This window comes from Eleginops maclovinus, chromosome 2 (genome assembly GCF_036324505.1).
Source record: "Eleginops maclovinus isolate JMC-PN-2008 ecotype Puerto Natales chromosome 2, JC_Emac_rtc_rv5, whole genome shotgun sequence".
NCBI lineage: Eukaryota > Metazoa > Chordata > Actinopteri > Perciformes > Eleginopidae > Eleginops > Eleginops maclovinus.
The window spans coordinates 16,702,507-16,726,623 of NC_086350.1; the positions used below are offsets into that span (position 1 = coordinate 16,702,507).

The window sequence follows — 24,117 nt, forward strand, 5'->3', positions numbered from 1 at the left end:
CTTGGCGGCTTTGGTGTTGAATGTCATAGGCTGTGACGGACAAACACTTACAAAAATATAAAAGCAAATGTGGTGTAAATTGGACAAAATGTGCGGCCTGTGGAAAAATGTTAAGCCTTTCAATTAATCCCAATATGGCGGCTGCATCAATTAGGCTGACATGACAAGTTGCCATGTGTCGGCCTTAGGACCTCCCACAGTATAAAAAGACATATGATTTTTTGTTTTAAGGCAAACATATTAAGAGTTATCAGGCAACATATATTTGTGCTTATTGCGGCGCCTCCAAATGGTCAAATGATGCACAAATGTTTGGAGTTACCAAGAACTGGGTGACCAGTTCATGTACCAAGTTTGGTTTTGATACATCAAAGCGCTGCTGAGATATGTGCACACTTCCTGTTGGCGCCGATTTCGATTGGCTGTGACGGGCAAACGCTTTCGCAAATCAAAACGCCGATTAGATAGACTTGTGAGGCTTGGTCTGAAGATCATCTGTGCCAATTTTCATCAACATTGGATACAATTTGTGGCCTGTGAAAACTTTTTAAAGTTTTTGACAAAATCGCATATAGCGCAAAATCCACTATGGCGGAAAACAATAAGGCTCAATAAGTCGTGGCATATAAGGCTGTTTATGTTTACACTAGAGGGACTTTAAGCAATACGCTCTCAAAACATAAACACATCAACCCTTTATATTTCATAGGGGTAAGAATAAATAACTGCTTGTGGTATGAACCCACTGAGACCTTTCATAATGAAAGTGGATCCAATATATTCATTTGCGTCCCATTTTTAGGAAACTGTACTACAGCTGTCTCATTCACCAGGCTTGTATGTATATGTCAGATAGCCAAGCCAAAGCCAAACTTTAAAAAAATGGTATATAAACGGCTGTGGCGAAGTGAACTAGTGCGTTGATCTTCGAATCAGGGGAGCACAGGTCCTTGGGCAAGACTCTTCTCCCCAAGTTGCTCCTATGGGGATTCTCCAGAGTAATAACTGTATGTAAGTCGATTTGGATAAAAGTGTCTAACATGCATTGATGTAATGTAATAAAATGTATAAGATGTTACAATATAAACGTTATTATGTTTCACCTTTTTGAAAGAACACAGTTTGTTTTCATTTGCACTTGAACACAGAATTTTAATAGAGATAAAAAAGTCAGTCATTTCAACATAAACTTTTATTATAAGAGAAAATAACATTCCTCCAGAGCTTGTGATGAGAAATACAAAATATTCATAGTCCTCTTAATTGGGGTTTTCTAGCAATAAAAACATACTTGTATACATTTTGTTAAAGAATGTTTTTTCTTGAATGTTCTTCTGAAATAACTCCCAAACTTTTTAAACCATTTAATCAACCTAAACATCTTAAACTTAATGTATACACCTAACACACTGTTGCAACTCACTGACCTGCAGAGCACAGTCTGGCACTCTGGCACAGGAGTTCTGTTTTTGTCTATTGTTGTACACTCACAGCAGTGAGGGATATGAGTGGAGGGGCTCCGAAAGGACCAATCCGCAGCTCAACATTATAAAAGATCTTGTATAAGGTTTTGAACAAAGTAGTGAGAGACACCTTTCCCCCTCCAGAGAGAAGAGGGGGAGATGGCGTAGCAGTTCAGGAAGCTTATGTCCTTCAGCGCCTGCAACACACTTCTCTACTTGTTCAATCAGTCAAGTGGCAAGTGCACTGTTCTTTGTGATGGTGTAGGAAGGAGGCAGAGGAAAAAATAACAATGAAAAAGACCCACTACAGAGTAAGACACAATTTTAGCTCTCTGAAACTCATCTAAAGAGTCTTCAACCTTGGAGTTTGTGACCTCACTGTGTATCCTGCAGTGCTCAACATTGTAACTTCTGTCTGTCTCTCATAGGTGGTCTCATCATTACATGTAATCACGTGTTCTGCATTTAACTGACTTGTTCTGATTTTAGAAAGGATACTGCACAGAACCTCTCAGTTCATTTATTTTCTAGGGGTATTGTCTTTCATGTTATTCAGTAAATGACTGTCTATCTCATTGTATGTAATAACCTCGTAAACATTTTCCTAATGGTCTCATTTGCTGGTTTCAAGTATGCTCAAATACATCATGATGTTATTTTGTACATTACAAAACACTGCAGTGTAAGCTTGAGGCATAATGGCTTCCTTGTGTTTGCTACCAGTGTCGTTCAGTTTGGGAGTAATCTGTGTAATCGTCTTAGAAACTTGAAGTCTTATCAGTTGATTCAAACTGTTTCCTAAAACAGTCTTTTTCAGCATAAAGGTTGAACTCAGAATCAGCCTTTCGTGTAAATTCTTGTTGCAAAAAAGAACAAGATTGCTATGACCCAAAATGTCCAAAAGACCAAACTTGAGGCTTTGAAACTGTTTTCTATATGATCATGTCTATGTTTTATACTGGATACGTTGAATATGCTAACACTATAGCAGTTTCAATGAATCAGATGATCAACAGTGGTTGTTTTTTAAAGGATGATGCTGGGGTATTCTTTCTTTATGGTCTTCATCTCAAGCATGTCCAATGTTACTGTAGATAAACGGTTGTGATCCGCCCAGCATGTTTCAGGCAGCTGGAAACCTGTCCAAAACGGAGGGGGACTACAGGCATCTGCCACAGCAAATAAAAGAGATTCCTCTGATTCCCAGGCAAAACCTTTTTTAGTTTGCTCAGGAAATGACTCACCCCATGTCTACATGTGTGGTCAATTATCAATATGCTTTCATGAAACCACCTCTTCTATTTCATATAAACTGGACTAGAAATAAATTATAGTGTATCATAATAACATCAGCAACCTGATTGTCATTATTTGTTTATTACTATTACTTTTTTTGATGAAAGAATAAAAAAAGAAGATTCAATCCAGAGTAATAATAGCTCAAGACAGCCTCATCCCTCCCCACTGCGGCGTGTCCTCTTTGTTGTCCATGAGTGTTATGCCCATTGTTTTTGTGTCTCATACATTCTTTAACAACACTGAATGAAAAAAACAGTGCAAGTGATATGAGCACAAAGAAGGTGGCGCACAAAAGCAGGTTAACGGTGTCCAGTGGATTACTCCTTTAAAAAGTAACTAAGTTAAATTACAAGTTACTTTATTAGTTACTTTCAGCAGCTGCCGACAACACCCCCCGCCGCCTCAACATAAAAATGAGTCCAACATACTGCCCGACCAACTTCTTCAACTCTCACCCACTTACTGGTTTTGCTCCGAAGTCCAGCTTTTGTTTGGGTGGAGGGGGACCTCCTGCATTAGTCGCAGCGCTCTGCTTCGCACCACCTGGTGGGACTTGCTCTGTACTTTGACTGTGCTGTGCTGCAACTCCAAATGTTTCTTCAAATTTGACAGAGTGTACCACGAAACTTAATATTGTCATCTTTAGCTGACACAAACTCAAAATAGTGACTGTATTTTCAGCTAGAAAACGCGCATCTCTCTCCTCCTTCCATCGCTGTTTACGTTTGTGTTGCTGCGTGGTATTACACGCGAGTTGTTCTCATGCTGACAATGTGATTTAATTGTCGCATAGACGTCTCTCCCCGAGACGCAAGAAGAAATCAAAAATGTATCTTTTTACTAAGGAAAATGACAAAAATACTAACGCACTGTGACTTGGATAAGTACTTTTAATCTGATTACTGGTTTGGAAATAGTAACGCGTTGGATTACTCGTTACTGAAAAAAGTGGTCAGATTAGAGTAACGCGTTACCGACATCACTGATGGTGTCAGGGTCTGTTGCCGTTTCACTGTGCGTTCACGCCAGGTTATAAATGCATTAATGACAGTATTTGTCGGAAAAAGAGTTCCACATTGATAGATGCTGCCGGGGATTTAGTGGCGCAAGAAAAGGTGTGGCATATTCTGCCACTTTGATGGAATTAAAAAAAAATAACCACGTAGATTTACAGTGAAAATTTATTCCAGGAGAATACTTTATAACTGTTCTTACTACCACACAAACTTAAGCAAACAAGTAAATTATGGTTTAGTGGCACTTTTGTGAGTTTTATATGTACCTTTGAGGAACTCACAATGAATCAGTCAGAAAAATAAAACTAAAATAAGTCAACTGTCCAATAGTACGAGTAATACCCACTTGCAAAGCAAAGCCACTGCAACCCAAAGAATCCATACTCAAGGGGGTGATTCTGGGAGTGACTGACACAGAGCACTAATTAAATTAATGAATGACATAAAATAGAATGACCACCTCACAGTTGAAAACCTCCTCCCAAAAGTGTTATTGCTTCATAATTTCATCCTATTAGACTTATGTTTGAAATTGTCATATAAGTGTGTGAATTGAGTTATGGCATTCACATGTTTTGTGAGATCAGTCCTTGAAATTCAAACCCCCAAAATCAAATATGTTGACATATTGTAGGGACAGAGAGTTGAAAACAAACTGAGAAGCAAAAGACCTAATTCAATGCATTTAGTGTGTTTTTAACCATAGAAAAGTCCATTTGTTGACATTTCTTATGGTGTGTAAATCAAACATTTGGTTATTATTTCTCATGGCTTTGCCATAAGCTGCCAATGTGATAAATAAATGTCTGCCTGCTTATTTATATCATATTCATTATATTTCATTAGGAACAATTGCTTTAAAGTATTAAATGGGCCCGATGGAGTCTTTCTCATAAACAAACAAAGGATGAACAGAGTTTATCTCAGAGTATGCTCGAGTCTTTAAAAAATAAGTCCAACGGGTTTTCGTTATCTTAACAAAAACAAGCTCCAAAGCATTATTAAAGGTCAAATCACTCCACACATACCCTTCAAATTAATTTGTTCATTAGTTTATCATTAGTTTGCCCTAAGGAGATGTGATGAACTTTTGACCCTGCACACAAATACTGTATAGAGTCAGTATGCAACAACACTGAGCACTACACAAGCCCCACACAAATCCTACTCCAGATGGCCTGTCCTTTCCCTGGCCTTGCCTAGTCTTTTGGCTTTTTTCCCTGCAGGGAACCTGCAGTAGCTTCAATAGAGGTTAAGCAACAATTAGCCAATCTCTGCACATTGCCTCAGCTGCTAAGTGCAACCAACTGAAAGGACGTAAATAGAAGGTAAAAAAAAGACCGTTTAGAAAGCTGCTTCTTAAAACAATAACAGTCATTTATTTGGTGTGTTCGTTTTGCCAGAATGCAGAGAGAGCCGTGAGCTCTAACTTGACAGCCATGAGAACCAGTGAAGCAGCGACAATTCAATTGAGAATGGCCCAAGAAATACCAAACCCAACATGCTGACATGTGGCACAAAGTGTGGCTCCCGAGGCTTACTGTAAAGATAACTACCGTCACATGATGGCGTCAAGGTTAAACTTGTTATATATAGGTCTGTGTTCTCTTTTCTGATAGGTGAAAAAATAAATCTAGGGGTGAAGTGTTCACAGGTCCTTTTGCTTTTAAAGTGGGTTGATCTTTAACACTTCTTTGAAAATAACTTCTTAGTCTTTTGTAGAGTGACATCTGATTGACACGTGATTTGAAAATTGGACAAGAACAAAGAGGTAGAACAAAAAAGAATAAGAAGGAAGAATACATTATAATGTTTAAGTGTTTAATTGTGGTATTTATGAATGTATAAATTAAATCTTTAACAGAATGAAATGTATTTTTGCAGTCATAATGCTAAATGTAAAAAATACCTTGGGCATAGACCTGATATTAAGCAGAGAAGAACATCAGTGCAGGACCATTTTTGGGGTCGGGATGACTCAAATAACACAGACACTGGTAACATAGTACCCGTGAGTGGAATGCTTCTCACGTCTGCCCTAAATTCAGATCTGTTAGAAGAATACAATAATGAGGAATGCAAAACCAGACATTCACTGGTATTAATGCTATAATATATACAAAAATAAAGATGTAATATACTATTTTCAAATATTCTATTAAGATAACCTGAAACAAATTGTTGAGCCCCGAGGATAGAGCTTAATCAAGTATGTATGTATCATGAAATCTTTTAAAACCCACAGGAATTGCATACCTCTATCTACATATTTCCCTTTCCTTTTATTTTTAAATTAACATCAAGACAATTGCAGATTGATACAGTGAATTTTAGCAATGTTAGAGGTAACATCTCAGTCAGAACTGCTCTTCAAGGGAAGTAATGCTCTTCTTTCAGCTGCAGCAGCCTACACTACAGGATCAGGGCCAGAGCCAATTGATCTATCTTCTAATTATTACCTTAAGATGTTCTGTGTGCAGCATCATACCAGTACGTAATCAAATCCAATTAACATTGGTGGCCCCCTCCAGAAAACTGCATTGTGGAGGGATTACACAGCTATTTGTGCTAGTCTGATTAATGGCCACAGTAATTAATGCTGAAGGGGTCTGTCCGAGTGCTTCAGTGTAGAGGAGCATACAGCAGGGAGCCAGCTGCAGCACACAGAGCTAACACTCACCCATATACAAACCCAACACCTGGATCCTCTCATGTGCGCATATGTTGAACACAATATGTGGCTTTTTTTATGAAAGTTTTGTGCTCTTAAAACATATGGACAACCGCTCTTTGCAAAACTCTGCTCCATATGTGTTGACGTTGGACAAAAAAACTACAAAAATATTAAAGTTGCAACAACAAAAAAAGGTGTTAACGGTTGTGTGACTGTTTCTCCTTCTTTAAAAAAAATGATGCTTCAAATTGTGTCCCAGCCTTTTATCATAACTAAGCATTTGAGTGCTCGATGTTTCAACACACACTCATACAACATGCACACAGTTGGAGAGGCAGAGGAGGCCCACTGACTGAAAGGATTTAACAGATGTGGAGTGACAGTTTCAGAACTGAGCTATATGGGGTTGGAAAACACTTTTCATTTCAAAACAGCAGCATGTATTTTGACTTACTGTTTCATAAGATGCTTATTATGTGCATATTAATAACAGCAAAACTAAAGTTTACATTTTAATGTCACACACGTTTCCTTTCCCAAGATTGCTTTTAAAAAGACAGATATATTTATGTCGTTTTTTTATATAAATGCGATCAAGGGATTTGATAAATGTGCATTACACTACCAATACAACTATAGCTATCATAATTATTGTATACTCTTAAATGCAATTATATGACGAGTTACGTCGCTTTGAATGTCACAACTGTACAATTCAGGGAACAGGAAAATCAGAAACAGACACTCCACTGGAGACTTGTCAAGCAGACATTCTGTAATGTATAATTGAACTATACCCGTCCAAATAATTCATAAAGCAATCTACTTTCAGCATCCGCTTCCAGAGAAAACAATCTTCAGCATCGTCAGCACAGCATTATCACAGGTGGTTGAAGGCCTTAAACCTAATCTCCAGGATGTGTCATGCAAATTTGAAGGCTCTCCCTTTGCCTCACAGTGTGCATCAATCAGTTTTTTTCAACATCAAATGTTATTTATCACACAAAGTTATCTCATATTTCAAAGGCTGTGGTTGATATGGCATGACTCCAGCCTGATAAGAGCACAAACACATGCTTGATCTGCAGGCGTGCTGCTTGGAGAGCCCTTTATATTGGTTGTGGATTGTTTCGCTGGAAGACAGGGTTCAATCTCTCGGTTTTTCACCTGCCTTTTCCTGTCTTTCTTCTTGTGCTGATGCGTAGTCATTCTCCTTAGATTGTAGGACAAAGGGCAATCAGAATCCTGGCAAAGACTTTGTGAAAATTGCTTTGACTTTATTTAAGTATTTTGGGTGTCCTTTCATTTTTGTATTTCTTGTGTATTATTTTGAGAGTTTTTAATGGGTGTGTGTGTGTGTGTGTGTGTGTGTGTGTGTGTGTGTGTGTGTGTGTGTGTACATGGTTCACTTTAGAAGTGATAGAAACTGCTATCACTTCAGTCTATTATGCTGTGTACTGTAGGTTAACCACCACAACAGAGAAATTCACAATTCATGAAGTGCAAATACTCAATTTTGAGTATTCTCTGAAGGCCATTTGAAGAGTTTCAATGACTCATGAATGATGAATACAAAACTGTTCCTAAGATAAAATGTTAATCAATGCTCTAGATGTCTGTTGAATTGATGGAGTGTGTCAGACATACTTCTACATTTTGTGGTTGCCCAACACACTTTAATTAACGACTGAAGGTATTGGCACATTCTGGCACAAACGTGAGAAAAGCAATTGCAGTATGAGATTAGGGTTTCATTAAAGGAAGCGTTTCCCTACATATACTACTGCTGCTGCTGTTCTACATGTGGGGAATTAGGTTGAAGTAATTTACAAAATAAAACTGTTCACACTGCACTGAAATTAAGTCGACTCTACTCATGACAAAATGGATCTTCAAGCACAATTATGTATAGCCTTGGTTCTTTGTGTGAGTTCTCTCTTGTCAGAAATCCACCTGCACAGTAAATAGTGAAGCAGAATGATTGCAGCATAAAAGAAACATTGGGATTGATCAACTCACTGTTCAAACTTCAAATGTTGAGGTTGTCATTCATTGTCCCGACCAATTTTCATCGGGACCTTCCCTTTAATAGACCTATAAAAACAGAAAAATAAAAGTGTCATATAACTGTTTTCAAAAACTGCATAAAGATACATCAATATACGTACATTGATAAGTCGTTGTAAAAAAACCTCTAGTTACTGTATATGCAATATTCCCTAGGTTAGAGTAGGCCCCCGCATCTATGATATAAAAACGTTGAGATGTAAGAAATGAAAAGAAAAAGTGCAAAGAAAAGCTTTATTATGCATGAAATGGAACTAAATTGAACCAAAAGTGCAGAAAAAAAAACTATAAATGCAGAGAATTAATAACACTTTTACTAAACTAAATGGATTTTAAATCCTGATTAAAACACTGATGATTTGAGCAGATTTGTTCCACATAGAAAACAAAGATTGTTAGTTTAAATTAACAATACCAGAGCAGAGATGGGTGTATGTCAGTGTCAGATGAGATAATACAATATTTACAGTGATCTGTACCAGTGAAAGTGCCTAACGGGAAGGTAAGAGAGGAAGATGTCAGAAATGAGGAGCTTCACATTGAAATATTGTGATTTAAGTCAGATTCTCACAGGACACATGACTACATGTCTACCTCGTTTAAAGAGCTGTCATGTCACAACACAGACATCTTACAGACCAATTGGTTTTATACAATAACAATCTGATGGCCTACTGTGGCCACATAATGCCTAGATGCAATCAAGGCAGTGATCATTTTGTAGTCAGTCTTGGAGGAAATAGGCTGTAATAAGGATGTTTGAAGCGGAGACTATTGATGTCCCAGGCTTTTGAGACAAGCAAATATATTAACTTTTTTCCCCCACTCGATTCCAGGTTCAGGTTTCCATCCCCCATAATTAATACTGCTGTCTAGTCTTTACAGGGATAGTAGAATACAAATTAACTGCAGCAAAGTCATCATGTGGCATCCAGCTCTGTTGGAGGATGGTCAGGGTAACTTGAACTTTCTCAAATGTCAACCACCTATGCATTAAAGTTATCACTAATACTGTTTTTAGGCAGAGATCAAAAATAAAACCCATACATTGTGTGTAAAGATATTTTCCAGCTGAAGCATGTGTAGGCTTAATGATGAGATAGCACAAGGCAGAGAGTGAATCTGTTAAGTTGTACATATTTTATTATTCCTACATTATGCAACCATTGCTAAATGTCATGTAAATGCTTCAATGAATTTCAATTTAACATTAAGCCACTAAGCCCCAATTTGTACTTTCAGATGATAGTGAAATTGAGGGAGGAGAAAACTGTCTCAGTAGGGAGAAGAGACAGCATGGGACACTTTGCTGAGAGTAGTACTATCCAACCATGAATGCAGAATGTCACTGGCGGTAAGGGAAAAAAAGTAATTTGTCAGCTGTATCAAGACTTTGACAGTAATTATTAATGTAGAAACAGCAGTATTGTGATTAGCCTTGCTGAACAAGTGCAAGATAGGAAGTGTCCAAGTACAGTATGTGGTGACTAAATGTCATTATCCAAAGGTGTTCAGGAAACAAAAAATGCATGTTAGTGCTGAATCAGATAGTCAAATCATATTGAAGTTCAGTAGGACACAATCTAAGTCAGATGTAACCGCAGCATTTGACTTCACTTAACTAAAGACATAGATACATGTTGAACAAATCATTGCACAATGTAAATATTCTTATCATACCCGGTACCCACAATATCACTGGGCACATGTGACATTTAGTATATAAAGATATAGACTGAGTTGAGTCAAGCTTTATTATAGTATAAGTATAAGTATGATACTGCACAAGCCACAAGCGTTGGCTCTGAAAAGTGAAGCCAGAGCTGAATTACCTAAACCTGTTAAATATCATATGGCCAAGCCAGGGGGGCGACTCCACTTTCAAAATGAATACAGGTTGTAGAGAAGACTATGAGAAAATGACCCAAGTAAACTTCGTCCAAATATGTTTATTTTCTCAATCACTAGTTTCACTACACCATGATGTTCATGTATTAATTATGATCCCATTTAGAGTAAAATACTTAGGGCGTAGTCCCCAAGATTGACAGTTTACTAGAATGCATTTGGCCAGTGTGGATGATGTCCATATGTTTTTGGCTAAGCCTTTGCTTTGAGCTAAATGCTAATGTACAAACAATGATAGTCTGTTTGGTAGGTCATGTTTATTTTACTACCTAACATAAATGATCATGTTTGCCTTTTAACAATTCCTTGTTAATATGCTATCTTAATGGTAGCATGAGTTAATTATGTATTCATCAATATCTGTGCATTCATATACAGACCCCATTTTTTATAATGTGTTACTGATTTACTCCGACATTGTGAATATCTGCAAGTCTGGGTTAATCTGGTGTTTTGTTTCATAATAATTATAACTGCAAGTACTGTAGATGGATCATCAACAAGATAAAGGACTGCTTAAAATGCCAGGGTAAGTTTAGTAAGCTATGTCTGTTATTTGCTAGAACGCAAACACACGCTGAGAAAAATGATGTTCACTTAAATTGCTTCAAAAGTGGTTCTTGTTAAATCGGTTACGTCAGCAAGAGTAACAATCAGCATTTTTCTTTTTTAGAGGACTAAGGAAAAAAAACAGAATCTTAATGTAGATGTGCAATACACTTTTCTGCCTAATACAACTGACTTCAAAATCAATTTGACAGATGAAAAATCAAGTTAAGAAGCACTCATCCAGAGAGGTTTATGGTAGGTAGGTAGGTAAGCTTCCACATAAAGCTTCATATAGCTGTGTAACAGGGAAATATACTTCTTAACATTTGTCAGCGGGTTAAAAAAAGGTCAAAAGTATTAGTGCTTGTGTTTGACTCATCCCACTGTCTTTCATTAGAGCCGGTATGCCTTGCCACAAAAGCAGTGCCAGCTGGCCACTTCCTGCTACCTGGCTGTTCATTTCACTGACATTTATCCCAGACACTAAATGAGCACAATGAAATACAATTCAATAACAGCAATTACTAAGGAACAATTAGTACAATTAGAGGATGAAACACTTGCACGGCTAAATGTAAGTTTATAATGATATCAAGCGCAATTGCAGCAATATGCTCGACAGACAACAGAAAAAAAAAGATTAACTTGAATCAATGTTCTGGATGGTTAGAAGGTATGGGTTGATTTAAGAGCTCTCATCCTTATACTTGAAACAAAGCGATTAGAGGATGATGTTTGTTATTCGTCCACAATATGTGTATAGGCGGTGCGGCTCTAAAGAAGAAAGGAAAACTCATTAGACTGGACTACGTGACACAAAACCAACTGACAATTTCCGAGTGATGTCATTTAAAAAAATAATAAATGTACCGTAGAGAAAAACAAATAGCAATAGGAGCCTGAGGAGGATACTGATGGCTACAAATGCAAGTATCCAAATGGTGATCTTTGTAGATATACTCAGTTGTGTTGTGTTGCAATAGATCTCCAAATCATCTCACATGACTCACATGACACACTGAAGTTTTGTACCGAGTCAAAGTAATTGATTAGCAAAATGATTTATGGTTTGCACTTAATTTAGAACAAAACTTTCCCATTACCTTTTCTTTCTAACCACACCATTATTAAGTTTATTGGCCCTCAATTATAGAGGAGATAAATCATCTACGTAATTGGACTATGGCAAATGCCTTTCAGTGCTTTCGGGTGTATGAAGTTGAAGAATTAACCCTTCAAATTGAACAGAGTCATTGTCTATTTTAAAAATGAGGAACACCTGCTTTAAAGGAAAGTACTTTGCACTTCCACAAGGAATCTGGGGAGGCTGCTTTCTGTTTTTATGGTCCCAAAATGTGAAAAAGTCCTCCAAGAATGCAAGCATCCCCTTGGATTTTAGAACATGTCCCACACCTGCAAAGAAAATTCATTACCATTGCTGACCTTGTTTGCAAGAATAAAATAACAAAGTAAATCATGTACTTCTGATTTAAACTTTCATGGTCATCTCACAGAGGCTTAGGAAATGTTATGAATGAATTTCCAGCACTTTGGGGAGGACTTTTCCACCATCTCCTCCTCCATGCCCTGATATTTCTCATATTCCTTCTTGTTGATGTTGCTGAGTCACATTGGATTGCCACTTCCATCATCACCGTCTTTTTTTCCTTCTCTATTACCACATTGCTGCATGGTATACCAGTACTTGTTTATCTGTCTGGATCAGCAGGTCCCACAGGATGTTAGCTCTGCTTTTCTCAACCATCATGCACTCACTTGGCTCCTGATTACCACATGTAGCTGATACCAAAGATAACGTGTACGCTGAGACTGCTGGCCTATAATGTTCGTACATTTTAATTTGAGTTGGGTGCTCTTGTATATCTTGTAAGTGTGTGTACAGTGTGCAACCTTTGTTTCAATTCCATTTCCTGTCATATTGGAACTAGAATATGAAAGTGACACACTAACCGATTTGCTGTGAAAGTGACAAAGGAAAGCATATAAGCTCCAACATTATAATGTATGTTATGCTTAGAAAAAGCAGAGAAATCTTAGAAAAATTGACAACAGAGGGAGTCACTGCTGGTGTGACCGAGGTTTTTTTGAGAGACATTGTGATCCTGAACATCCATCACTGATTCTCACTCTGGAGGAGAGAATGGAATCGGGAGCAAAAAGGGTTATTTTCTTTCAGAGAAGGCATGCTCTTCCCAAAATGAATTTCATCTCATATACATGCGTAAATCTCGTCATCCCCCATCTCTCTTGGCGGGAAAAGCCGTTTAGAAAGACAGCTGAGATAAATCAGTGTGTGTGGCCCGATGTAGGCTGTGTGGGCAGGGACAGAGACGAAGCCACTGCAAGCGGCCTCTGGCTTTAATGATGTGCAGTGAGCCAGTGGAGGTGTGTAAATCTGTAGCTGGCATCTCATTCTCTGCAGCCTCAATTCCTTCTCAACCTCTGAGATATCTCTGTCACAGTCACCTCTGTGCACCTGTGTCAGGTTCAAGTGTATCCATCTCCAGTGTAGGTTAAGGAGATGCAGTAAAACGTTCCTCAGATGGACCAAAATTGCTGCCCCATGTTGCAACCTGACACAAATTCATAAATAAATGATGTTGCACTGCTATGACAAGAGTTATGTTTACTAAATTGAAAGCCATAATTACAGGAATACCAGGTTTTGTTGAAAAAAACAAATAACCCTTGTGATGGAGATAATGTAGTTGCATCTGGGCAACAGCAAAGTCATTTCCAGAAACACCGGAAAATAATTAATAGTAGGGACATGCATCAAACTTAACAGAAAACCCCCGTAAACATGCTTTTGCCTATAGGTAAACACACTCACTTTAATTAATTAAAAGGAGTGAAAATAATTATGCAGGCAACAGAGTGATGTTAAAGGTATTTTCATCACCAAAGCCCTAAATACTCATGAATTCATTCATTTATCTTTCCACTATAATATTAAAAAAATGTTTATTGAAGCTTTCGCAAAATTGTGTCAACCTAGGATCAATTATGAAACAAAGGCAAAAGCCAATATTTCACTGCTGCAATCAACTATAAGGGATTTGTTTATAGACTGGAAAGTAATTAAAAGCAGGAGATCATTGATTTGTTAGCACTAGAAAACAAAACAATACAGGATTTAACACGAGGTTATAACAGAGTAAAAAGTATGAACCATGAAGGAATGGCAATATTGTGACAACCATACAGTATATGCATATATCTGGAAATACATCCGTTACCTTGTTCATCACGACTTCGTACCTGCTTTTTCCTAATCAGGGCTGTAGGAGGCTTTGGCGGCTAACAAAAGCATGAACTGGGTGAAAGACAGGGAAAAATTATAAAACGATAGGCAGTCTTTTGCAGGGCTGGAAAATTGATACACATATTTGCTTTCAATTCACATCAAGAGGCTTCTTAGAGTTACTAATCTCCTGTTCTATGCATCTTTGGACAGCGGGATGACAGCCACACACACAGGGGAAAGTTGCACATCACTTCAGAAGCTCAGACATTAGTAAGACTGCATTTTACTTTTTCTCCGACACCTCGTCTTGTTGCTTTCAACACAAGCTGTCAATGTTATGGAAAACCTTTAAACGTTTTATTTTAAACAAGACAGTTCTCATCCGAATAACAGCAGCGTTCGTTGTTTGAATGCATAAAACAACATATGTTCACATCTGACAAGCAACCTCTTGAATTTAAGTGAATAAGAATCATTATGTGTATTAAAATAAACACAGTGGGTGAAAATATTACTGAAACATAAAAGGGAGGAAATCAATATGGATGATTTCGCGACAATCAGATTGCTAAAATATATTCGAGATCTGAATGGTGTTGTGATAATGAGTTAAAAGGTTGAATATTCAGCAAAATTCACAAGTAGTAATTTTGTTTAACTGGTCGAAAAACATTCTAATTTCTTTCAGGTTAATTTAAAAATGTAATCACATTTCCAAATATGGTAAAATGTCATTTTGAAAAGGTTGTGAAGATTCTGTATAGAACTTAATTACTGAAACACATCTGGAAAGAAGCAACCATTCTAAACAAAAATGCAGTTCAAAATGTTTGTCCTTTATATTTATTGATTTTCTACTAATTGAAACATTCTGTAATTTTTTTTCTGAGTGTGCCCGCAATAAACATATTAACTGCAAAATAAGAATTAACAAAGTGTTTAATGAAATTCCACCCACAGTCAATGCAATGGAAATGGAATAGCTTAGACGCTGACGGAGTCTCACAAAATGGATATTTTACATCTTTACAAAATGTGTCAGATTTCTTTTCTATGCAATACGCCTTTCAACACCGTATTCAATATATTTTTGACCATGGCCTTTCATACAGGGGTTGCTCTAAGTAGAGTCTTAATGTAGTTTAGATGCTTCAGAGTTTATGTTTATTTTCATTTCATGCTGTCACTTATCTTATCCCAAGCCAGAGCCCTCGAAGGACCTTTGTATTGTTGTCTGCAATGGAGGTAAGGATGAGTTGGGCATTGATCATGCAGACCTCCCTGACCTGTTCAACTGACATGTTAAAAAAAGGTAACGCAATAAAAATATTATTAGTAACTACAATCTCCCCGTAATATATATCTTCTGCATTCTTGTAATGGAGGCCATCCATAGTCTGTAAGATATCAGACTACCACTCTGAAGTACAGTGCTTTTGGGAAGAAGAGTGTTTATTTGCTAAAGTTTTCGGGGGTCTTTATAAAGACAGTGCAGGCTAGCTTTCTCAATAGCTGTTTTCCCGAGGGTACCTATCAAAATGAGCTCAACTCTCAGCAGACTTCACCTTTAGACACAGGGGTAAGAGCTAGATTTGGCTCCAGTGGACAAGCCTGCCTGTAATTGAATGGGCGTCGACACCATGGAGGTTGTGATGTATCTATTGCTTTTTGGGCAAAACCCAAACTATTTACCATGCATTGCATTTTTTTCAAACAAGAAAAACTGGCAGTGCTTTTGAGGAATGAGCCGTCTTTTCGTTTGTTACATTGCAGTCGTTTAAAGGGCCTGTTTTAAATATGTGTATCCTAATGTATAAATTCCCCTTATTCATTCCTATAAGATTGGATATAAGGGTTGTCTTCTGTTCATTAAGTACTATTTACTAACTGTGAAAATGCTCAAGTTTTCGTACTTAATTCTAAGTGTTCATTTGAGTTTTGAAAGATACTGGCAGAGTTGTCAGTCGGCGAAGGTGCTGATGTGTTGACTCTGACATTGAACAGTAGTTGTTAATGTGTCCTCTGATAAGGTCAGATTAGCTCCAGACACTGTAGCTCTCACACGGTGTGAGTGCTGATATGTGGAACAGCGAACCCTTGACTGTGACTTAGTAAAAGCCAACCTTTCCTCATCCTCAACTTGTTGATTGACGATTGCAGTAATGTTGTTAATGTTGTGAATTTAAACCAAAAACATTTTTTGTAAAACAGTTTTGTTGGACTCATATGTTAGGTAACCTAAACTTTTGTTTCACATGGAGCACAAACAATGTGTCCTTGATGAAAAGCTGTATTTTCTTTACCCATCCATCCTCTCTTCCCTACTCATACAAACTGTCCGCTTTTTACTAATGTCACAATACCTTTGGAGCATGGGCTCTGAATTTCTAATAGCAACCAAAGGGTTTAAATTGTATTAACTTAAAAGTCAGGGATGCTTCACAGAGATGCTGAAAGGTCCCTTGTACAGTATGTCGGATTGAGATACCAAGGGCTGTGACAAAACGTGCTGTCACACAATTTTGAAAACAAAGAATATTTTTTTCAATTCCTATAATAAGATTAAAGCACTGTGTTGCTGTTGCTGTACAAGAAATTGGCGTTTTCTAGATGTGGGTTTCCACAGTCAACTGATATCTAAGCCGGGTGAACTGCTGGCAGTGAATTTACCCGTATATGTGAATGTAAAGGTCGACCTATGAACCCTGCCAGAGAGTAGCAACCAGGTGTGATTCTATCTCTTTCACTCTGCGTTCAGTGGGATAGACTACAGCCCCCAACATGACCCAGAAGGAACTATTAAGAACAGAAAGGATATGGATTCTTGGAATCTCAAGGATTATTGCCTCTAACAAAACAAAGCAATACGGATACGGCATAAACAAAAACCCTTTCCTCCCTGATGCACAATCATTTATTTCAGTCGTATTGTTCCATATCAAGCTCTCTATGACAAGGCTCATTCATACATCAAGACAAAACCACCAACAATGACATTTATAAAATATATATGCACATGTTGGCCTTGTGTCAGTACCACAAGGAAAAAGGTACAAAAACGTGTACTGCACTAAACTCAAAATCATTTTCAGTAAGGGGAACACAAAAGTGCCCATTTAAAGTACTGCTGTTTAGATGCTGACATCTTTGTCAACATTCAGGCACAGGAGACAATATGTTTGACAGCATTGTTTCCTTACTTCTTCAAATGCATCTTCTCAAAAGACAGATCTGAGTGAGGTTCTTGTCATTTGAGAACAGATCACTAAAAAGCAGAGATTAGATTGAGAAAGAGAAAAGGGAAGAACAAATTGCGGGTGACAATTGGGAATAATGCAAACAGCTGGAAGAAAAATTGAAAATGAAGTAATTGAGAGAAAGACAAATGGTGAGGGAGACTGAGGATTATTAACTGGGTGTTATGAATGCAAACAGATTCACTGTGACATCTTTCTTGATCAGAATTAAGATGTTAGGCTAGAATTTATGTGTTATGGAGAAAATGAAATTACTGATGGAAGAATTAAGAATGTTTAATGTATTAAATCTAAGGGGCTTATTACCATTTCGACAGACAGGTATTTCATCCATTACATTGATTGATATTCTCATAAGCTAAAGTAAGCACAAGTTAAAACTTTGATATTAGCAATTGTTCACAAGGTTTGATGAGACTAAAGTGCAAATCCCTTGAGGCTTAACATTAATTTAATTTTTACATGTAGAGTAAGTCCAATAACACAAAACACATATTGTAGAGGTGTGTCAGAACTATTACAAATAACTATAAGAGAGTCCTCGCAGAAAAAACAATAACCATTTTGATATAGTTAAATATTAATGTTGTTTGTGGAGAAAAAGATTTTCAACAATAACTTGTGCTGCACAACATTTGGTATTCCATAGATGATCTCAAATATCTTAACAAAATGTAAATGACAACCCCCTCTGTTCCTCATTAAGGGGAACAGAGTACCTAGAGAGGAATTTAAACGCAGACTTAATAAAGTTACAAGATCCTTCTGGCTGTGTTTTTTTTTAAGAGAATAAAGCTGCAACCTGTCATACTTTACATACAACAATCATATGCATTTACTTTAATATGGATCATCTGCAGTGCAGACTATTCATTTGAATGTAATTGTAGTAATTAACACCACTCTAAGGAGGGTTTGAACTCATTAAGAGCTACACAGATACCTTTGAATTGATTTTGAAGTTGAAAAGCCTCTGTTGAATTTTGCTGAGCTTCTATTCAGATTTTGAGACTGAATGCAGGTATATGAAATGATAAGCCAACATTTAACCGCACCTGAGACTACTTGGAACAGCTGTCTGTTAAACTGAACTCTACTGTATAAGACTGCTGTTTGTGCACCGCCCTCCAATCAGCGCTGGACGACTGCCAACGTGGGTTCCAAAAAAGTAACACACTCCTGTATTGAACCAGAATTAGTCAGGGCTGTTATTAATCACTAACTCAATAATCCCCTTTAATTTGTGATATAAAGGAAACCGTTGATTGCATTTCCTTTATATCTTTATCACAGAGCTATAATTCTTATGAATGACATTTATGGTCAGGGGTGAAACATATGATCTTGACGGTTTTTATCTGAATTTCTAAAAAGTTAATGGAAGCTTACTAACTCTTATAAAATACAGTTATATGATGCTGTATTTTTCAAGGACAAAAGGTATTAAACTTGATGCTTTAAGCTTTTAAACAGAGAGTGGTCTGCTTTGCATTCTGTTCTTTGTTTTCCAATGTTTCCCAGAAAAAGATTCATAAACAAGCAAACACTTGAACAGGTGAGACGCCTCTTATCCTAGTGTAGGGGCAGGCACATCTAATCCTGCTGTTGTTGGCTATGCATGCTTATCACAACTCACAGAACATAGATGGCAAACAAAGCTACAGTGGTATGTCGATGCAAATGAAAGTCATCATGGCTCTCACTGCCGTGCTGTGCCTTGCTTAGGTATTCTGAGTGAGTATGTGCAGTCTGCCTCTGGTGAATCAGCCGATGTCCAGTGTAAGCGCAATACACAAGCTGGACATTCTTTTAAATAGCACCTAATATACGAAGGACGTGCTCAGCATAACATGACTTTGATATTGGATTAAGTTATGGTGATGAGTCACTTCATTTCCAGGTGTTTGCAAAGATAGAAAATGTTTCTGGTATTACTTTTTAAATTGTAAAATTACAGCTACGGAAATGTCAAATTTGGTATTTGAGTGAAAGTTTTTATAAAAGAAAATATACATATACATACAGTGGGGAGAACAAGTATTTGATACACTGCCGATTTTGCAGCTTTTCCCACTTACAAAGCATGTAGAGGTGTGTAATTTTTATCATAGGTACTCTTCAACTGTGAGAGACGGAATGTAAAACTAAAACCCAGAAAATCCCATTGTATGATTTTTAAATAATTAATTTGCATTTTATTGCATGACATAAGTATTTGATCACCTACCAACCAGTAAGAATTCCGGCTCTCACAGACCTGTTACTTTTTCTTTAAGAAGTCCCCCTGTTTTCCACTCATTACCTGTATTAACTGCACCTGTTTGAATGGCCAAGACCAGAGAGCTGTGTAAGGACAACAGGGATAAAAATATGTAGACCTGCACAAGGCTGGGATGGGCTACAGCACAATAGGCAAGCAGCTTGGTGAGAAGGCAACAACTGTTGGTGCAATTATTAGAAAATGGAAGAAGTTCAAGATGACGGTCAATCTCCCTCGGTCTGGGGCTCCATGCAAGATTTCACCTCGTGGGGCATCAATGATCATGAGGAAGGTGAGGGATCAGCCAAGAACTACACGGCAGGACCTGGTCAATGACCTGAAGAGAGCTGGGACCACAGTCTCAAAGAAAACCATTAGTAACACACTACGCCGTCATGGATTAAAATCCTGCAGCGCACGCAAGGTCCCCCTGCTCAAGCCAGCGCATGTCCTGGCCCGCCTGAAGTTTGCCAATGACTATCTGGATGATCCAGAGGAGGAATGGGAGAAGGTCATGTGGTCTGATGAGACAAAAATAGAGCTTTTTGGTCTAAACTCCACTCGCCGTGTTTTGAGGAAGAACAAGGATGAGTACAATCCCAAGAACACCATCCCAAGCGTGAAGCATGGAGGTGGAAACATCATTCTTTGGGGATGCTTTTCTGCAAAGGGGACAGGACGACTGCACCGTATTGAGGGGAGGATGGATGGGGCCATGTATCGCAAGATCTTGGCCAACAACCTCCTTCCCTCAGTAAGAGCATTGAAGATGGCTCGTGGCTGGGTCTTCCAGCATGACAACGACCCGAAACACACAGCCAGGGCAACTAAGGAGTGGCTCCGTAAGAAGCATCTCAAGGTCCTGGAGTGGCCTAGCCAGTCTCCAGACCTGAACCCAATAGAAAATCTTTGGAGGGAGCTGAAAGTCCGTATTGCCAAGTGACAGCCCCGAAACCTGAAGGATCTGGAGAAGATCTATATGGAGGAGTGGGCCAAAATCCCTGCTGCAGTGTGTGCAAACCTGGTCAAGAACTACAGGAAACGTCTGCTCTCTGTAATTGCAAACAAAGGTTTCTGTACCAAATATTAAGTTCTGTTTTTCTGATGTATCAAATACTTATTTCATGCAATAAAATGCAAATTATTTATTTAAAAATCATACAATGTGATTTTCTGGATTTTTATTTTAGATTCCGTCTCTCACAGTTGAAAGGTACCTATGATAAGAATACAGACTTCTACATGCTTTGTAAGTGGGAAAACCTGCAAAATCGGCAGTGTATCAAATACTTGTTCTCCCCACTGTATGTAGTTGTTAGTGAAAGCATTTTGGGATCAAGCCTTCCTTGCCAATTCCTTTGAATCCTGTTAATAAAGATCAGTATTTTCATTCAAATGCTGAATTATTTCCAAATGTGCGTACATAAAAATAAAAATAATCCCACAAGGCATTAATTTATCTGAATGTGCAGTGATTATGTGGCCAGAAATATATGATGTGGGGAATTATAGGTAAACATTGACTTTAATTAATATATTAATGCACAATGTAACGTTGTAATTTAAGTTGTAGCAGCCTTGATGTATGCGTAATGTGTATGATGTTAAATGTAACCAATGTAATGGAGCTATACTTATAAAACAATTATTAAAAAATGCAGTTAAAGAGTGTTACGAAAAACAGCAATGTGTATCGTTTCAAGCAGTTTTGGCGCAGACATTATACATGATTATAATTAAGATAATTATGGAATGGTTTTCACAAGAGGTTTCACATACTGGCAGGGTTAAATAGGAGGACATAAGGAGAGAGCCTATGATGACACATGCTTTGGCAGTCACAAGCAGTGAGCAATGGTTAATCTAAGAATGCTGATAAGTTACACCTGTGTCAGTCTCCATTAGTGTAATTACACAAGAGCAAAAGCCGGCAGTCCAGAATGAGGGTGCGAAAGATGGAAGCATAAAACGGTCATTAATAATGACAATATCAGCACTTTTGTCTGAGGCTGAGAAATACATCACGGTAAAGAGAGAGGATTTTATAAACATATTCATAAAGCACCTGTGTGTAGCAGCAGTTGTGTAATTTGAGTGGAAAACAACTCGGGCATGACTGTAACATGTTGTGACCTTCATGTCACAACATATCAAAACACTATTCACAGATACCTACAAACATGAAGGATTTTTATTTGTTTTACATTCATCAGGATGCAGGTCGTTTTCAACCTTTACTGACCAAAGAAAAACACCTTGGAGATGTTTTCACTTCTTTGAATACTCAGGTTATTAGAGCTGATGAAAATGAAATTGTCCCTTCATCATAACCTGCATTTAAGCGACATTGTGCATTTGGACTACAAGTCAAACGTTCCACACTATGTTTTGCAAAATGTTCAATTCACAGTAAGTCAAGTAGAAAAGTATACAAAGCCATAACACGCTTCTTTGTAATTGATGAGGAGGAAAGTTATTATTATAGTAAGGTGACCACTTCCAAGGACAATCCCCAGATTTGGTCCTTTGTCTTGGGCTAGCAGGTTCCCCAGAGAAGTGCTGCTCCCTCTGCATGGCATTCATATGAAGCAAGGTGCTACAAGAGCCTCTCTGCAAAGAATATAGACATGTAACTGCTGTGTTTAGAAAGATGATCACTATTTATAGAAGTATTTAATTGGAATATTTATCAGTGATTTTAAATTTGAGCCATGCACCTGCTAACAATGGTACATGTATCTACATTTATTAGCATTGTTGTTATACTTCTTTGCAAGCTATAAGGGATACCCATTAAGCTAGCATGCTTCACCAAACATACCATCAAATAATGTCAACACAATCACAGAAAAACTGAATGTAAAACAACTGATAACAGCCTGCAGGCCGTTAGTTATCTCGATTTGCAAGAGATCCCTAAATATTCCAACCCATTCTTGTTGGGATATTTTCATAACCATGTCACGTTTGTCTGCATGTTCTGCTCTCTTCTATTTACAAGCTTGTTTTCACACAATTCGGGCCTGCACTTCCACCACTGTTCATGAACCAGGGAAAAATGAGCTGAAAACACGAGTCAAGCTGCAGCGTTGATCTTCGGGTTTGGCAAATGAACTAGAGTGACAAAAATCAATCTAGAGTAAGTGTTGGGACATTGTATGGCGATAATACAAGTTAATCTGAAATGTTAATCCTGAGAAATGTAAATTATTATAGATACCTGTTTAGTCATTTGTTTGGCATCGTCTCAACACTTGGCACTACATCATGCTCACACATCCACATCTAAACTGCTGGTATTACAGACGCACGCATCACGCACGCAAACACACCTCATTTTGTGTATTTAGTAAATACATTTATTTTACAGTTACCTCGTGTGTTTTCCCATTCTTTTGTCATGGTGGGACCATGACGCTTGATGTATGTTCACGTTGATTTATGTACAGTATGTATAATTCTGTACTATGTGCAGCACTCTTTCTTATTTGGGAATGCAAAGGTAAATCAATTGTTCTTTTGCTTGTAATACTTGTTATATACTGAATATATACTGATGGAGATTTGAGATGAGTTGGACTGAAAACATTACTCAACTTGTATCTGTGGGTTTAAATAATATTTATTTATAATAACTAAACCTAGTTAAGTGAATTAAAAAGAGGGCGGACTGAAACAGCAGTAGACAAAAGAAACTCTGCAGAGTAGTTCACATGTTAATCTTAAAGCTACTTACAAATCACACAACCTATAATCTTGAAATGTGGATCATTTCTCCTTCATAATAAATGGTGGCTGTGTTTATTATAAATTCTTAACGCTAACATTCCAATTATAACACATTTTCTTGTAAAAATCAACAACTTTTTCTCTGTCCCCCCATTTTCTCAGTAAAGTTTGCTAAAAAAGCTAATTAAACTTTATCTTTGCTTGTGTGGCGTGTGTTCCACCTGAGTAAAAGTCCCTAAACCATCTTGTGTCTGATGCTTTTATCTCCCCACCAGCTGTGGCTTATCATTTTCCCAAGGACTGTTAGGAAAATCTGTGTCCATGTATTCCCTGCTTTCTCAAACATCTGCTGATTCTTACACAAAAGTCCAAAAGAGAGACCAGAATGAAATGGTGAGTTCAGTTTTCACTAACTTTGTGCTAAATCTTTTTTCTTCCTAACAGTCTTTTGTGCAGCAGGGAATTGTTATACACTGGAGGTAAAAGTGCTTGCTGGGGGGAAAAGATTGAGTTACACCAGATAATCAAATTTCTCTTTGACCCGGACCAGGTCTACTTATAACAGCCTGAATTCCTTCTGACCTCTGGACTGAAAGAGCTTGCTGATAGCCATGCTCCTCTTGTGTC

The 24,117-nt window shown here is 37.7% G+C and overlaps 1 long non-coding RNA gene across 1 annotated transcript in view; it reads right to left on the bottom strand.

Moving 5' to 3' along the window:
* Window positions 1-5,299: 5,299 nt before the first annotated feature.
* LOC134883111 (uncharacterized) overlaps window positions 5,300-24,117 on the bottom strand; it is a 51,440-nt gene continuing 32,622 nt past the window's right edge. Inside the window, exons 3-4 of the long non-coding RNA XR_010168234.1 lie at window positions 8,472-8,546; window positions 5,300-7,665 (exon numbers count right to left, since the gene is read on the bottom strand). This is a non-coding gene — a long non-coding RNA (uncharacterized LOC134883111). The remainder of the gene's footprint in view (window positions 7,666-8,471; window positions 8,547-24,117) is intronic.